Here is a 9,330-nt window from a genome sequence, read left to right as displayed (position 1 = left end):
AGGCAGTTTTTTCCTGAAGCCCAGGAGTGTTTGCCTGGAAAAAGGAAGTCACCTGAAATCAACCCATCTGTCCTTCGGACAGCTGCTTGCAGCCAGAAGATCTCAAACAGTGTTCGCTTTTAACTGGTAAGAGCTAGCCGGGAGGCTTGGATGTCACCATTTCCAAGCCATGCTATAGCCTTAAAGGGACACTAAGACCAGCCACCCCATTTCTAAATCACCCAATTTATATTTCTTTAAAGTACATGTACCCTATGATACATAAGGGACGTGGTGGCGCTGCAGGTTAAACCGCTGAGCTGTCAATCAGAAGGTCGGCGGTTCGAAACTGCGCGGCGGAGTAGCTCCTGTTGTTAATCCCAGCTCCTGCTTACCTAGCAGTTCGAAAACATGCAAATGTGAGTAGATCAATAGGTACCGCTTCGGCGGGAAGGTAACAGCGTTCCGTGTCATCATGCTGGCCACATGACCCGGAAGTGTCCTATGGACAACGCCGGCTCCAAGGCTTAGAAACGGAGATGAGCACCACCCCCTAGAGTCGGACTCGACTGGACTTTACGTCAAGGGAAACCTTTACCTACCCTATGATAGGTTTTCTACAGCAAGGAGAAGTGGGTTCTCTTGGTGCTTATCGTTATTTTTGGGATCATTTTTTTAAAAAAAAATATTTTTAAATTTTGGACTTTGTTTTCCCTCCAAATATTAAGGGAAGCCATCTCTTGTCTGAAAATGTAGTTCGTAGGTTATGATTTTATAGGCATTGCAATACTTTCATATTCATCTTTTATTCATACTGAAGATACATTTTGCTTAGCATAAAAATTGCCTTGTTAATTTATGCACATCAGAAAAATAATTCCAAGAAAACCAACATAAAAGTGATCTCTCAACATTTTTTTTAGATGAACTGCTTTCCATAAAACCTTTTCCCAGGATGATTTGCAACATGAAAAATGCAATATATATATATATATATATATATATATATATATATATATATATATATAAATCATTTAATGAAAAGTCAGTTGATGGTAGGAAATCAATCTGTGAAAAATGTCCTTTCCAAGTTTGATATTCAATATTTCTTAAATCAGAGAGAATAAACATGCCTCATCTGGTGCTGAAAAGTGTAAGAAAGTGATGCAGAAACCTTTAGTGTAGATAAGAATAAGGGCATTTTTCCACCTACCATATCCAAAGTTGCTTGGAGAATGATAGACAGAACATAATTACCACCATGCTTCCATTCCTCTACAATCTTTCCCATTCATGTGACTGCAGCAAAAATTAAACCCACTGAGAGATAAGCAATTCTCTTACATTTGGAAAACATTCTAAGAGCACCAGAAATTGTGGGTTGTGTCTCCTTCTCTATGCATGATGCATGTGATCATACCTTTTTATTGGAGACAGAAAATCTGTCATCTCTGGTTTTGTATTCATTTTAAGTCCCTTTTTTTCTATTATCCCTCGCTATTTTGTGTTTTTACTCCCCGCTCCCAAATCTCAGTTACATCCAAAAAAGAAATATATTAAAACCTACCTGAAAAAGTGTATTAGTTTGTTTGATGAAGACAATTAATTCTGGACTTCTTCTGAAGGAGCAGATTCCTGAGAACCCACATGAAATCCAGTAATAATGTGGCAAAGTGAAATCCTATTACCTGACAGCAGGAGGAGAGGGGAAAGGGAAAGGGAAAGGCGGGGTGCTCTTTTGTCTTCTCTCAGAATTTCTAACACATTTTGTACAAATTCTTATGAATATTTGCAAAAACCTTTGAATTAGTGGAAATATGTGTTATGTTGGAAGCATGTCACAAAATAATTGCCATGTAGCTACCTACCATGTAGCTACCACCAAAGAGCTACCTAGCAGAACATAAAGTAGGCCTTCTCTGTTGCTGCTTCCTCCTATTAATCAGCATTCTCCCATCCTCCCAGGGGGAGTCTTTAGCATCTCCAACCCTTTTGGAATTAAGGAGGTCCATTAACACTTGGTTGTTTCATGAAGACCACTAAGTCTCACTGTAGTTTGTGACTGTTCATTCTACAGCAGAGAAGGCCCTGTTCCTGGACCCTGCCAATCAACAATCTCTCATGGACAGGGTTCGTAGCATGCCCTCTCTGCCTCACCAGGTGGGATGGGTCAAAGTTATAGGGAGGGTGAGGCAGTCCCTTTCAACTCCTCTGTGAAAGGAATAGTAAGTATAGTATAGTAAATAATCTCTCTCTCTCTCTCTGTGTGTGTGTGTATTTGTTGTTAGAAAACAACCACACCAAATAGAAAATTGCCTTCACAGTCCCCAGATTTGGATATAATTTAAAATATGTGGAAAGATTCCAAACATTACATTCTTCGAAAAGACTTAAGAATATTTCTGAGATAGAAGGGTTCTACAAGGAAAAATGGTGTGGGGAGGAACCAAAAGCAAGAACAAAGAGATTTAGTTGGCTATAGGAAACATTTGGAAGCTGTTATTATGGTGAAAAGAGGCATTACAAAATACTGACAAAGAGGGTCCAAAAATCTGTCCCTGCCATATTACTGGTTTCCTATTTTGCTTATTTGTTTCTTTCAGGGATTGATTCAGATCCCAATTTTATTTGTACAACTCAAGATGGTGAACATAATGTTTCACCTCCTATTTACCTCACAACAAGAATTCTTTGAGATGAGTTGGGCTGAGAGAGAGAGTGACTGGATCAAAGGCCCCCAGGCAGTTTTTCTTTTTGTGAATCTGTAAGCAACTTCCTGTTTATAGATTGTTAAGTAGTAAAATAGTAAGTATGCAACTGAGGTTGCAAAAGGATGCATTCAACCTCATGTCATACAGAGATTGCATTTGCTTCTGTTTACTTGGGGATTCTTTGAAATATAGTATGCAATTTGACCAGGATGCCTCAACTTTTGAATGCAACTATGTACTAGAATTCCTACTGATCTGCTAATGTGAAGACTACCTGGGTGACACTTTGATTATCCCATTGATCACCAGGAGTGATTCAGCTAACTATCTGGCTAGGCAGGTGTCCTCTTTCTCCCTTATTATTCCATCCCTCCTGAAGCTGCATGATTGGAGGAAGAGGACAATCATTTCTGATAGAAGGAATGTACCATTTTTTTTATCAAGCATAATGATAATGATCTGCTAATTCTCTATAAGTATGAAGCATTTTGACCCATTGGTAGACATACATATACACCCAAATGCATAGTGTCTTCAAGCACTACTTCTAGTCTTCACATTTTTTTCAAAAGATGAAATCCTTTATAAACATTCTGAAGAGAAAATACTCTAGCAGATCTCTATTGCTTAAGTTTTATTTACAGGTTAAGTAGTACCAAATCTCAAGAATAGCCAGCCCAAATTTTTGCCTAATCTATTTCAAGCACCTATCACTACTTCATCCTTTATTTTATATTCAGGAAAAGCTCAGTATGAACAACTGAATACATCTTTTACCTTGTCCTTTTGATTGGGGAAAACAGCCAGTTATCTTTCCTAATGGGTATCTCTCCCTCCTTTCTGCAACTTCAGACATTTAATCAGCTCCTAAGTTTTGCAATCAAGTCATTGCAAGCCTTATAACTTTCTGTTTCAAAGCTGCCCTTCAGCAAGATTGAAAAAGAGTACAATTTTTAAACAAGCCTCCTCAGAAAAAGTGGTTCTCCCTATAAACAAAACATAGATTAGCACTTATTTATTCCTATTAGGCAAAAAAAGGAAACTGAAGAATTAACACAGATAAGCAAAGACGCTTGGAAAGCTCAAATGATACACAAAGAAGTCCATGCATTACTATCTTGGGAACTCATTGTTAAACTATAATACTTTATTGCATCTCCCTCCCTCCTTCCCTCCCTCCTAGATGGAACAAAAGTCATATGTTGAAATTAACAGAACTTTTAATCTGTTTTCTGTCCCTGAAGTAATAATTGATAGCCAGCTCAAAGTGACCAACATTTCCTGAAAGGCCTTAGAAGACAGAAAAATGTTTTGTATCATCCATCCCTGGCTGAAGAAATGCAAAGGGAGTAAGGGTTGCTATCAGAAACAATTATGTTGGGATCTTTAGATTATAGGGTATTAAACAGGTATATGTTTTTCAGATGTCCAAAAATGAAACTATAATAAATAACCAATCAAACTATATATTGACTATTCTTTGAAACTATAAAAGCAATCAACTAACAAGCAGTTTACAATTTATGAAGAATACAGCACAAATACATATTTAAAGCTACCTATGAAACAATAAAATAAGCAGTTATAATCTATGAGAATTTAATACATTGTTTAATTCAGTGGGAGAAAGGGAAGGAGTTCAGAGAAGTGAATATTTGTTTCAAGAGTTTGGAGAGTAACACTTTTAATTCAATGGGCAAAAGACTTGGAGTTTGGAAAGTAGCATATTGAATTCAAAGAGAGAAGGACAAGGGACCTGGAACTAATACTCTGGATTCAGTAAGAGAAAGGCATGGAGTTCAGACAGTAGCAGGGGGGAATGGGGAAATTTTAACAAAGGTATTCATTTTATTCAGTGTTCAGCTAAGGTGCTGAGTTGCCTACTACAGTATTGTTCACCCAGTGCCTAGCAAAGGATTACTTCCTTCCCTACTCCTTCTAGAGAATAAGGGTAACAGTTTTGATTGGGAAAAAAAATGGAATTTTGACTTGTAAATCAGTGTTTTTTGACCTCTTGTCTTTACCATTGTCTTACGTCTATGTATGCAAATTTTGAGCTAAATTAGAGGTGCAGTTTAGAGGTGGGGAGACCATCATGTAACACTTTAATATTTGAAAAGTTGTGTTATGTAGAAGTAAAGCAAAAAAATGCATGGAAGGGTTTCTTGGTAGGCATGACCCTTGCTGTATTTGCCATTAAGCACTGAAATTTAGTCAACAAGAGCTGTAAAGATATATTTAGCCTACAAATTCGCATAACCTTCACAATAATAGGATTAAGAGGCTTGGAATGAAATAAACAATATTCTTTGAATGCTAATGATACTTGGCAGGTACACACACTCTAAAGCTGCAGCCTGGACTCAATAATTGTGGATTCATTTTTATTCTCTAACTGGGAAAAAAAAAGCCTACTGTAATAGGTCGTATATATTCAAAAAAGCTCTTTCAGTCACATCACTGGAATGACTGAAAAGAAGCACAGAATTAAATCCTGAAGGACAGGGAACAGTTCAGTCTACTGAGGTTCCCAATAATGGTTTATGCTTCCCCTAGAAATGAATCTCAATAATCCATGTAACATTTTCCATATCCCCAAACCCAGCATGACTCAGACAACTTTGGAACAATTCAAACTCTGTGGTTTGCTGAGTTAGACCAAGACTCCCTCCAAAGTGACAAAAATCAGATCAGGACAACTACAGGTCTAATAAAACGCTACAAAGAACCACCCACAGCCTTCCACGGAGTAGAAGACGTATGCAATCCCTAAATAAGATGTGTATTGAAATAACAGGCTGGCTGACTTGGGGGTGGGGGGGAAATGCTACTTGCCTCCTTTTTTTAAGAATAGCAAAAGCAGGATAAGGGAGAGAAACCGAGAAACTAAAACCTCCATTACCTTCTAGTAATAGATAATGGAACTATAAGGCGCTCTCCAGTTACAATAACTTTAGGAGAGATGCAAGCACCTTTTAAAACATTCAGGCTTACAGTTAGATAGGAACAATGGATGGCTTGATTGGCAATGTTTCTTATGTGGTTCTGGATATATGAAATTGCACACCATTACTGTTCATGGGCAATAATGTTAAGGCATCAGCCTTTGGTTTCAATTTCCTGGTTTTGTGAAGCTTGAACAAATGTGATACAGCCTTAACCCTGTTCTTATTTAATATTATGCTTTGGTGCACTCTGTTTTCTGGACTTTTTAAGTTCTGCCTTATCTGAACATGAGCTTTGATAGAGTCAGTGTGAAAGAGGGATTATTATTTGTGGTTCGTGCACTCTGTTTTCCTACCAAGCCTCTTCCAAATCTTTCTTCCAAACTTCCAATATTTGTTTAGTTTTTTTTTCCCTATAAAGAGATGAAAATGTAAATGTTATATCTATTTGCCTGGATTTTTACATTCTTCATTCTCTTTTACTAGGCTGGTTTACAAAGGCTGGTTATCAGAAAATGCTGTGAGATATATATATATATATATATATATAAACAAAATCTACTGCAGTATGAACTGATTTATAATTCATGGAATCTGCTGGGCTCAATCTCAAAATACTCCTTGGTTTCAAATAGTACACAAAAATGTTTATATTTGGGAAAGCTGCATAATATAATCCTTTTATTAGGGGACACTGAAGATGAATAAAAATGTGCATCATAGGGAAAACTAAAGGAAAATAAATGTGAACTTCTAGATTTGTAAAAAAATACAAACATATAATGATGTAAACTTTAATGGAATATAAGAACTGTTTAATACATATGATATGGATCATCTGTAGCTTAGTTCATGCATCCCTGAAGAATATCTTCCAGGGTCTATTTTTTTTTCTCATGTGTAGAATTTGTAAGCAGGGAGAGGGAGGCAGGGTGGGAGGTAAGGAAGGAAGGAAAGGAGGAAGGCCTCTTTGTCATGATGAAACCTGTGTAGTTATGTAAGAATGAATGCAATCAAAAGGATAGTATTCCTAAGCTTTGGCTTTTGATTCCCTTTCCTGTCTGCTTCATTAAAACCCATAACACAAAAATGAACTGTGCTTTACACTGAACCGAACAAAGGGAATGGCTGTTTTCAGCTTGATCAGGTTGACTGAACTTTTGAATGTGGCAGAGACAGCTATTCTTTTTGACAAAAGCAAATGGAATTACAGTGATGTATATAATACCTTTTGAGATAGTTTGGTTTATAAATAAATAAAGTGCCATGCTAGCTTTACTTTTCTGAGCGGAAAGAAAGACTCATAATGATTTAACACCATGTCATGAACACTGTGTTCAAGGAATATAAAAACAGGTTTGTACATAAGCATGCATAAGATTGCTGCAGTTTTCAATAGAGGGGATGGAGTAAGGTCTGGATGGAGAACCTGAACTCCCATTGTTGAATTGCCTTTTGACCCTGGAGGAACCCTTGGAATATGTTTCAGGCCTCAGGGAACCCCTGCATATTCTGGCTAAAATATAGGCCAGAAGTTACAAAATTATTACAGTATATTTGTTTCATGGTAGGCCTGCATACACAGTACAAGCCACATCTACCATGTGTTTATATATGCAACCCCCTCTCATCCAGACAGACACATACACACTTCTGGTGATGATCTTTATGTGCTCTATATTACTGTCAAAAAGTTACAGTTATCTTGTAGAATTTCATTTGGGGGGGGAAATGGAAATATATCCTGCTAACCATACTTATAATTTCCCTTTAAATCATGATCCTTCAAGGAGATTTAGGAAATAAGAATAAATAAAGCATTTATGCATGTCTTCACTCCAACATACTTTTAAAACTCATTTGTACCAGCTAAGTACTTTCAGAGAGATTTAAAATGGATTAACAATTTTCTTTTACAGATTAAGTACAAAGTGCAGTTTCCAGTGAAGATGTTCCCTTGTTGTTTTCAGCAGGAGAAATTAGCTTCCCCAAAGGCTTCCAAGAAGGGAAGTTAGGAACCATAACAATAGCACACAATTTACTTACAGATGGTACCACTTTTTATTTCTGATAACTCCAGGTTGCAAAGGACAGGACTGCTTGAGATCCAGCAAACCTGCGGCCAATTAATAGACATGTCGGTAAGTTAAATAATAGACTGACTTGGAGTATTCCAGAAATATGAACATGTTATAACACAGAAATGGTGGGGATATGGGGGTATATATAAAAAGCAATTGATTTGGGAAAGACTAACTACTGCTTGTTTGCTGGGAAATTCATTCTCCCAAATTGGCTATTGAGTCATTTTTATTTTATATCCTGCCTTTATTATTTTATAAATAACTCACGGTGGCAAACATACCTAATACTCCTTCCTCCTCCTATTTTACCAACAACAGTAACCCTGTGAGGTGAGTTGGGCTGAGAGTGACTGGCTCCAGTTCACCCAGTTGGCTTCCATGCCTAAGGCCAGACTAGAACTCACAGTCTCCTGGTTTCTAGCCCGGTGCCTTACCCACTAGACCAAACTGGCTCTCATAGTCATATGCTAGAGTTATTTGGTTTGTTCTTATGTTTACAAATACATGTGGGGAATATATGTGTTTGTGTTTGTGTGTGTGTGTGTGTGTGTGTGTGTGTGTATCAAAGCCCTTAGCTTCATTCTTGGGGTCGCTTCGAGCATTACAGGATTCCCCCACAGGAAGCTATTCCCATGTGAGAAGCCACATTGTTAGGAAACATATATAAATACATCACAAAAGGAAGCTGTAGTGTTTGGAGTTATTCATGCAACAGGAGCACCCCATTCAAAACTGATGTTCAAGATCTACAGTCTAAGCAAATAATGTGTCTGGTAGAATCTATAGTTGTTGTTTTCCTTCATTCTATCTTCAGGTTAATTCTTATTCTGATATCATAAGTCTTAAAGCATTCTGGGGAGATGCTATTTTAATATTAACATTCTGGTGAGATCTGATTATGAATTTTAACTTGATTTGCAGCCTAAAATTCATTATAAATTTGTTTCAGCAATTCAACTGTAATTGGCCATGAATATAATCCATAGGGTATATTTTGCTAAAATTACAGTATCCACCTTGCAACCTTATAATAATTTGTTAATTGTAAAAAGGGGTTGCAAGCTAATGAGCGCATATTATCATCACTGGTGGCACTACATGTTGAAACTGCTGACATATCAGGAATGGGGAGGCTGAATTTCAGTATGGAGACGAGCATGACCATGTAGTCATATGTACAGATTATAGGTGTGTACAACCATTGACAACTCTGTTTATTACTCTTTCAGTTTAAACATTCAGCATCATTTTTTTTCCACCTAATAAACTCACATATGGCTAACTAGTATTAATTGCTTAGGGATATCTATACTTAAAAAATCATAAAGTTAAAAATATATGATCCAAGAGTGATGCGTTGAGAACATCTCTCTCTCTCTCTCTCTCTCTCTCTTACATCTGGGCAGTCTGATCTAATCCTTTCTTATCTACAGTATGAGCACATAGCAAACAATGACAAAATAAAGTCTCTATCCTTTGGTACATATACCAAAAGTATGAAACATTTGGGACAAGACCAAAACGTGGCTTGTTCTTATGTTCCACATAGATTGTTGTTGTTTATTTGTTTAGTCGCTTCCGCCTCTTCGTGACTTCATGGACCAGCCCACG

Source organism: Candoia aspera, chromosome 5, assembly GCF_035149785.1.
Source record: "Candoia aspera isolate rCanAsp1 chromosome 5, rCanAsp1.hap2, whole genome shotgun sequence".
Lineage (NCBI taxonomy): Eukaryota > Metazoa > Chordata > Lepidosauria > Squamata > Boidae > Candoia > Candoia aspera.
Note: the sequence above shows the minus strand (reverse complement) of the source record.